At 43.2% G+C, this 9,678-nt stretch overlaps 1 long non-coding RNA gene across 1 annotated transcript; it reads right to left on the bottom strand.

The window, feature by feature from the left end:
• Nucleotides 1–7,178: 7,178 nt before the first annotated feature.
• On the bottom strand, nt 7,179–9,418 carry LOC141213657 (uncharacterized). Its single transcript, XR_012283076.1, has 3 exons — nt 9,352–9,418; nt 8,968–9,060; nt 7,179–7,260 (listed from the first exon to the last, which is right to left on the bottom strand). It is a non-coding gene; the product is annotated as an uncharacterized lncRNA (long non-coding RNA).
• Between the last annotated feature and the right edge of the window lie 260 nt (nt 9,419–9,678).

Below are 9,678 nucleotides of genomic sequence, written 5' to 3'. Positions count from 1 at the left end.
TCAACTCCCCTGATGGAGAAGCCAGGGCTCACCAGAGGAGACTGGTTCTCTGGTGAGCTCGTCCAATGCTGCCCTAAAGCAGGCCGGCCTAAGAAAAGTGTGTGGGGGGAAGTTGACAGGACAAATAGGGGCGGCTGGGGACCATTTATGGATATGCGGCTGCCCCCAGGCGGCTGGGGACCGTGTGTGGACTCCCTGCCGCGGGGCGGCTGGGGACCGTTTATGGACACCCGGCCAACCCCTGGCGGCTGGGGACCGAGCGTGGACACCCGGCCGCCGGGCGGCTGGGGACTGAGTATGGATACCAGGCCGCCGACGCAGCCATGACGTGGTGGCCAGATTCCGTCTCCACATGCCTAAATGGCCCAATTTGAAGTGCAAGCAATCTAGGAGTATGGTATTGCAGCCTGGGGGTGGGTGAGTGGCAGGCTGCATAGTTGCGCTTGCATTGCAAGGAATGGGGGAGGTACAATTGAACACTGCCCTGGGACAAGGACTTGCACGGGAATAGTTGCAAGTCTGCATATTCTGATGCGGCAAGGATCACTTCTGATTGGCACACTTTTAGGCAGTGACCTGGGTGTCAGAGATGCTTCCAGGGGTCTTCCCCATGCTGTTCCCATGTCTTTTCAGCACTGTATGCATGTGTCACACAGCACATGGCCAGATAAGATTGTAAAATGTTAAAATTACATTTCCCGGTGAATGCATTTGTCACGGTTGAAAGCAATACAAAAGTGCATAAAAATTGCTACTTGTGAACATAGCCCAAGGTGTGGAGGAGTATTTTTGTTTTTGGTTATTTATTTTACCTTATACACAAGTCTTTACTCTGGAAAGGAAGTTCCTTAACATATTTCACAGGAAAACCGTTTCAGTTTAGTTTTTGAACGTTTTATTGTGAGCCCGTAAAAGTGGCTTAATACCTCTGACCACGTTGTTGACAGCAGTGACCTAAGGGGTCAGAAATGCTTCCTGGGGTGATCCCCATGCTGTTCCCATGTCTTTTGAGCACTCTCACTATCGTTTTGGGCACTTGTTAGGCTTTCTACAGACTGCCGGGGGTGCCGACGCAAAAATGCTCGGGTCTCACATAGACTAACATTGGGCTCGTTGCTCAGGTCGATCACCCGAGTATCACGGCGAGCTCGGCCCGAGCTTCGAGCACCCGAGCATTTTAGTGCTCGCTCAACACTAATTCTTACCCTTCTTTTCCCTCAACCATCTCAAAGGGGCATAGTCTGACACCAATTTAAACTTTTGGCCAAGTAGGTAATATCTTAGCGTGTGTATGGCTAAGCATTCTTTCTTCACAATGGCATAATTTTTCTCACAGGATGAGAGCTTCCGGCTCATATACAGGATGGGATGCTCTTCCCCATTTATCTCCTGTGACAGCACGGCTCCTAGGCCAACTTCTGAGGCATCTGTCTGGAGCACAAACTCTTTAGTAAAGTCTGGTGCAACCAGGACCGGCTGCTTACAGAGTGCCATCTTCAGCTGTTGGAACGTCATCTCGGTTTCAACCGTCCATTTCGCCCTCGTTGATTTTGTGCCTTTCAGAAGGTCCGTCAGTGGTGCGGCAATCATAGAAAAATTTGGGATAAACCGCCGGTAATATCCCACGATTCCAAGAAACGCTCTCACCTGCTTCTTGGAGAGCGGTTTCAGCCAGTTCAGAATTGCCTTGTTCTTATTGACCTGTGGCTTAATTTCGCCTCTCCCAACTACGTAGCTTAAGTACTTGGCCTCCTTTTTTTGTTATATTCTGTAAAGTAGTTAAAAATTATATACATTTCTCTTCATGTTTTGAATTAGAAAACAGTGTGTAATGTCCCCAACGCATGGAAATAAAAACTAGTAGAAAGATTTTGTGCTTAACTCATGTTTTTGGACACACTGCTATTGTTTTGAACATTACTGTATTAAAACGAAATCTGTGTTCTAAAAGCCAAGCAGCGCTCCTTCTTATCCAACCCCTGCTGTGTGCTCAAACATTAGTGTACAACCACATATGGGGTATCACTGTGATCGGTAAAAATTGCATAACAGATTATGGGGTCCATTTTCTCCTATTACCGCTTGTGTAAATTATAAATTTGGTGCTAAAACAGTATTTTAGTATAAAAAAATAATTTTTTGTTCTCACATCTGGAAGTTATAAAGTTTTGTGAATCACCTGTAAGTTAAAAATACTCAATACATCCCTAGATAATTCCTTGAGGGGACTAGTTTCCAAAATTGGGTCACTTGTGGTGGCTTCTGCTGTTTTCGCATGTCAGGAGCTTTCCAAATGCGACATGGCATTCACAATATATTCCAGATCAATAGCTCTCTTTCCTTTCCTAGTCCTGCCATGTGCCCAAATAGAAGTTTTTGATCATCGCGTTATTTTTTAACCTATTATCCATTGTGAAAATTTCAATTTGGGGCTAAAACGTCATTTTTGTGAAATAAATGACAATTTTCAATATGACGACCTAATGTTATCAAATTATGTGTAGTACCTGTGGCTTAAAAATGCTCACTATACATAACCCTGGATAAAATCCTTAAGGGGGGTAGTTTTCAAAATGGGGTAACTTGTGGGGGGGGGGGAGGTTTCCACTGTTTAGGCACATCAGGGGCTCTCCAAATGCGACATGACAACCGCAGACCATTCCATCAAAGTCTGCTATCCAAAACATCACAACTTCCTTTCCAAACCCTGCCATGTGCCCAAACAATAGTTTTCCCCTACATATGGGATATTGGCGTACTCGGGAGCAATTGCACAACAAATTTTGGGGTCCATTTTCTCCCATTTCCCTTGTAGGAAAAAAAATTTGGGGCTAAAAGTATATTTTTGTGGTAAAAAATAGATTTTTTTTATTTTCACGGCTCTGCGTTATAAACTTCTGTGAAGCACCTGGGAGTTCAAGGTGCTCACCAGGCATCTACATGCATTCCTTGAGAGGTCTAGTTTCCAAAATCGTGTCACTTGTAGGGGTTTTCACTGTTTAGGCACATATGGGGCTCTCCAAACGACATGGCGTCTGCTCTCGATTCCAGCTATGTTTGCATTCAAAAAGACATTATGCTCCTTCCCTTCTGAACCCTGCCGTGTGCCCAATCAGTAGTTTTATCCCACATATAGGGTATTGGCATACTCAGGACCAATTACACAACAATTTTTGGTGTCCATTTCTCCTGTTACCCTTGTGAAAATAAAAAAAATGGGGCTAAAGTAAAATTTTTGTGGAAAAAATGTTCATTTTTTCCTTGCCATTGCTTTAGTTCCTGTGAAGCACCTGAAAGGTTAATAAACTTCTTGAATGTGGTTTTGAGGAATTAAGGGGTGCAATTTTTAGAATAGTATCCCTTTTGGACATTTTGTGTCATATATGCCCCCCAAAGTCAATTCAAATGTGATGTGGTCCCTAAAAAAAATATTTTGTAAATTTTGTTGTAAAAATGAGAAATCACTGGTCAACTCTTGACCCTTATAACTTCCTAACAGAAAAAACGATGTTTCAAAAATGATGCAGATGTATAGTAAGCATGTGGGAAATGTTATTTATGAACTATTTTGTGTGACATGACACTCTGATTTAAGGGCATAAGAACTAAAAGGTTGAAAATTGTGAAATTTTAAAAATTTTCGCCAAATTTCCGATATTTTCACAAATAAATGAAAGTCATATTGAAAAATTGTTACCACTATTATGAAGTACAATATGTCATGAAAAAAACAGTCTCAAAATCAGTGGGATCCGTTGAAGCGTTAAAGAGTTATTACCACATAAATTGACATTGGTCAAACTTCAAAAATTTGGGCAGGTCATTAAGGTCAAAATTGGCTTGGTCACTAAGGAGTTAAGGAAGATTTGGCGGTATGAAACATGTTGTTGTTTTGCTTTAATAATAATAATAATCTTTATTCATATAGCGCCAACATATTCCTCAGCGCTTTACAATTCAGGTTCATATACAACAGTCATAAGTAACATAGCTAAAGATAATACAATAATTAAAGCAAAACTAATGAGGACCCTGCTGGTAAGAGCTTACAATCTATAATGAGGTGGGGGGACACAAAGTGCAGGGGCTTATTTACAATGATGGTCCGCCATCTTGAGGGGATGAGGGAGAGATAAAGGCTGCAGGAGCTGTCACCAGCCAGGATTTGTAGTGGTTTTGGGTGCGGTGGAGTGACTTATGTTTGGAGAAATAATGAATGGGCTATAAATATATAAAAGGACTTTGATTAAGGAGCGTGATAGGCCGCCCTAAACAGATGTGGTTTTAGGGAGCACCTATCTTCGAGGAGTTAAGACTAAATGAACAGGTCACCAGCCAATATCTGTACATATGTACAGATATTAAGTGCTACTGAGTGCTGGGGGCAAAACTTAGATTAGTGACATGACTTGATAGTCTTGCTAAAAATTATCTGTTTTTAGTGAACACTTAAATCCATAGACAGTAGGAATGAACCTGATGCACTCCTGAGAGCTGGTGCAGCACAGAAAAAGTCATGGACGTGAGAGTGGGAGGTCCTGATTATGGAGGATATTAGTCTTTGCTCATTGGAGTGGAGATATGGTAGTAGACGGACATATGGGAGGAGTTGTAGAACAGTGCAGCACTGTGGAGAGCTTTGTGGGAGAGTGCAATGACTGGTACTGTGGAGGCGCCGGTGTAGCTGCTGGACAGAAATATGAGCCTGGCTGCTGCATTCAGAATAATGACAAATGCATTTAGTGTTAAGAAGCACAATTAGTGAGTTACAATTAGTTGTGAACTCAAGATGAAAAAAAATCAGAGCAACAGTAACAGCTTTTATTTTTATTTTTTTATTATTAATAATAGGATAGAAGGTTAAGACATGAACAAAACCATGAATATTATTAATAGATGAAATCATAGTCATGAACACAGCTGGGGTCAGATACCAGGTGATCAGTAAAAGCCAAGTCAGGCGAGTAGTATGAATACCGCGGAGCCTGATGATAGAGGCAAAACATATCCGGGTAAAGATGTTCCAGTGAGAAGGCCACAGGAAGCTGGTGAAGGTCCTTCTATACAGGTTCAGCAGTGATGGTGGATCTGCTGCATTTCTGGGCGCTAGATGCGGAGGTTTTCAGTCTTTTAAATGATGCTGGGGGAACAGTGACAACATGCACATATCCGAGCAGCCCTGGACAATCCACGCCGGCAGGATGATAAGATTCGGCGGAGGAGGGAAGCTATGAGAAGAGAAATCAATATAATGTAAGTACTGGGACTCCGAATTACATGATACCACTGCGTGGACACTGCGGCCAAACGGCAGAGGAATTTTATCATACAGAGGTCAGGGATCATTGTCAGCCATCATACATGCGACAATCCCATCACTGACAGATGACATCTGCTCCACATGAATTATTCTCACTGACATCACACAACATAGAGCTGATTCTCACACTTACCTCGTCTCCTTCCTCTCTTTTCTTCATTTTCTGAGTTTTGTTTCTGTGTACTCAGATTTTTTTCAGATTTCCTTTCTTTCTGAGCTGGAAATTCTGATCAGAAAGTAAAAAAAAAACCTCAGTAACAATATATTCTTATAGGATCTGCTTTGTATTTATAATGTAAGTAAAGGAGCTGATTCTCACACTTACCTCGTCTCTTTTGCCTCTTTTCTTTATTTTCTGAGTTTTGTTGCTCTATAAGCAAATACAGCGAAGATTTTCTTTTCTCGAGAGCTGGAATTTCTGATCAGAAAGTAGAAAAAAAAAACAGTAACAATATATTCTTATAAGATCTACTTTGTGTCTATAATGTAAGTAAAGGGACGACTTATTACTTGATGCTACTGTGCGGTCACTGTGGCTGAACGGCAGAGGAATCTTATTCATAAAGAGGTCAGGGATCATTGTCAGCCATCATAGATGTGACGGTCCGTACTGGACACCTAGTGTCTCCCGGAAGTCTGTGTTACTGTTCAGGTTCAGCAGTCCGAACAAAGCTTGTTGAAAGGATGCAGCACAGCCATTCAATAAACTTTTCTGGTGTGGGCACTTCAGGCCCCATCACAGCCATGCCAAGTATTGGTATGCCTGTGATTGGCCGGCGCAGTATAAAGGGGACCCCACGTCATTTTTGGGGGTGCTCCCCCCTTTAATAATCAGTGAAGGCTATGCAGACAGCCGTGAGCTGATATTAATAACCTGGGAAGCTTCATGGACATTGGCCTCTTCCCAGAATAATAACACCAGACCCGAGCTGTCTGCTTTCCCTCATCTGGGCATTTTTTTATTTTATTTTTTTAATTATTATCTAAATACATGTAAAGTAAGCTACACACACACACTGCACTAAATTATATATCTCACTGACAAATTTCTAACTATGCACAGGCACCGGCTGGTGAATACCGTATTTTTCGGACTATAAGACGCACCTAGGTTTTAGAAGAGCAAAATAGAAAAAAAATGTAAGCAAAAAATGTTGTCATGCTGCCCTGTTAAGGGGGAGGGGGTCTGCTGCTGACACTGTGTAATGTACCCCACTTCCGTTAATATACCCCATCCTGGTATATATGGCCCCCTCCTTCCTGTTATATGTGGCCCTCATCCCCATCATGATATGCAATGGCACCCCAATCCACCATCCTGGTATGCATGGCACCCCAATCCCCCATCCTGGTATGCATGGCTCCCTCATCCCTCTTCCTGGTATGTATGGCACCCTTCATCCTGTTATGTATGGCACCCCCGCACACCCATCCTGGTATGTATGGCACCTTCATCCCTCTTCCTGGTATGTATGGTACCTTCATTCCTCTTCCTGGTATGTATACTATGTATGGCACTATTCATCCCTGTATGTATGGCCCCCCTCATCCTTCATCCCTGTATGTATAGCCCCCCTCATCCTTGTATGCATCGCCCCCCTCATCCTTATATGCATGGCCCCCTTCATCCCTGTATGTATGGCCCCCTCATCCTGGTATGCTTGGCACCCCCTGATCCCTGTCACGCTGCTCATAAAAAAAATAAACAATCAAACTCACCTCCTCTCTCCTCCAGCGCTGTGTTCCCCGAACATCCACGGGTCTGCCCATCCCTAATAACAACTGCTCCACATGAATTATTCTCACTGAATGACATCACACAACATGGAGCTGACTCTCTCGCTTACCTCGTCTCTTTTCCCTCTTTTCTTCATTTTCTGAGATTTCTTGCTCTATACTCAGATATATTGAAGATTTTCTTTCCACGTCAGCTGGAATTTCTAATCAGAAAGTAAAAAAAAGCCCTCATTAACAATATATTCTTATAGGATCTGCTTTGTGTCTATAATGTAAGTAAAGGGACGACTTATTACTTGATACTACTGTGTGGTCACTGTGGCTGAACGGCAGAGGAATCTTATTCATAAAGAGGTCAGGGATCATTGTCAGCCATCACATATGTGACAGTCCGTACTGGACATCTAGTGTCTCCCGGAAGTCTGTGTTACTGTTTGGGTTCAGCAGTCCGAACAAAGCTTGTTGAAAGGATGCAGAACAGCCAATCAACAAACTTTTCTGGAGTGGGCACTTCAGGCCCCATCACAGCCATGCCAAGTATTGGTATGCCTGTGATTGGCCGGCGCAGTATAAAGGGGACCCCACATCACTTTTGGGGGTGCACCCCCTTTTAATAATCAGTAAAGGCTATGCAGACAGCCGTGAGCTGATATTAATAGCCTGGGAAGCTTCATGGACATTGGCCTCTTCCCAGAATAATAACACCAGTCCCGAGCTGTCTGCTTTCCCTCATCTGGGCATTTTTTTATTTTATTTTTTTAATTATTATCTAAATACATGTACAGTAAGCTACACACACACACTGCACTAAATTATATATCTCACTGACAAATTTCTAACTATGCACAGGCACCGGCTGGTGAATACCATATTTTTCGGATTATAAGACGCACCTAGGTTTTAGAGGAGCAAAATAGAAAAAAAATTTAAGCAAAAAATGTTGTCATGATGCCCTGTTAAGCTGGAGGGGGTCTGCTGCTGACACTGTTATAGGGGTAATGTACCCCACTTCCGTTAATATCCCCCATCCTGGTATATATGGCCCCCTCCTTCCTGTTATATGTGGCCCTCATCTCCATCCTGATATGCAATGGCACCCCAATCCACCATCCTGGTATGCATGGCACCCCAATCCCCCATCCTGGTATGCATGGCCCCCTCATCCCTCTTCCTGGTATGTATGGCACTCTTCATCCTGTTATGTATGGCGCCCCCGCACACCAATCCTGGTATGTATGGCACCTTCATCCCTCTTCCTGGTATGTATGGTACCTTCATTCCTCTTCCTGGTATGTATGGCACTCTTCATTCCTGTATGTATGGCCCCCCTCATCCTTCATCCCTGTATGTATGGACCCCCTCATCCAAGTATGTATGGCCCCCTTCATCCCTGTATGTATGGCCCCCCTCATGCCTCATCCCTGTATGTATAGCCCCCCTCATCCTTGTATGCATCGCCCCCCTCATCACTTATATGCATGGCCCCCTTCATCCCTGTATGTATGGCCCCCTCATCCTGGTATGCTTGGCACCCCCTGATCTCTGTCACGCTGCTCATAAAAAAAATAAACAATCATACTCACCTCCTCTCTCCTCCAGCGCTGTGTTCCCCTCTGTGCTGGAATATTCACTGCATGCGTGGGGAGCAGTGACCACTCATTTTCCCTAATAGTTTGCACGTGGTAGCCGCAACGCAGCTCCTGCTGCGCTCAGCTGTCTGTGTGCCCGCTATTAAAGTCCCATGAATATTCACCACATCCCGTTCGGGTTCGGGATCACGTTAGGGTAACATTCTTGAGCCTGATGGACCCGAACATCCACGGGTCTGCCCATCCCTAACAACAACTGCTCCACATGAATTATTCTCACTGAATGACATCACACAACATGGAGCTGACTCTCACACTTACCTCGTCTCTTTTCCCCCTTTTCTTCATTTTCTGAGATTTCTTGCTCTATACTCAGATATATTGAAGATTTTCTTTCCACGTCAGCTGGAATTTCTAATCAGAAAGTAGAAAAAAGCCCTCATTAACAATATATTCTTATAGGATCTGCTTTGTATCTTTCCTGCATATAGTAGAATTGTTCTACTCCTGTCCCCTATACATCTGGTAATCTGGAAAAACTTTACAAAATTAGGCAAATGGAGATACAGTATGGGCCTATGGGCAACATAATTGGGATCCATGAAACATGTATAACATAGAAGACCACTAACAAAAATACCATATGAAAATATTTGAGCCTTGACATCAACATTCTCATTTTTTGTGCTGTAGACATGTACATACCTGACAATGGGGACGAGGGTGGCAAGCTGGTAATAGCATCATCTCTAATAGACACAGGAAAAGATTCTTTCTGCCTGTTTGGAAGAAGATAAACGTGTAAATTACAAGTAAATTCGGTATAGAAGGGGTTGTCTCACTAGATTAACATCAACAATAAGGCCTATTAGGATATATAAGAGTTATGGTAGGGAAGGTTTCCTACTCAAAACTACCTTCTATAAAGCAGAGCGAAAAACCACTACCAAGAATGGCTGGCATGTAGTACTACATCTCTCCTACAGTGTGGGCAGCACTAAAAGTGCATGACTGGCTGCAATTATGGGCTGT

This window comes from Phyllobates terribilis, unplaced genomic scaffold, assembly GCF_046119375.1.
Source record: "Phyllobates terribilis strain yellow unplaced genomic scaffold, ASM4611937v1 Scaffold_203__1_contigs__length_3528282, whole genome shotgun sequence".
Taxonomy (NCBI): Eukaryota; Metazoa; Chordata; class Amphibia; order Anura; family Dendrobatidae; genus Phyllobates; species Phyllobates terribilis.
Note: the sequence above shows the minus strand (reverse complement) of the source record. Positions and strands in the feature narration are given on the sequence as shown.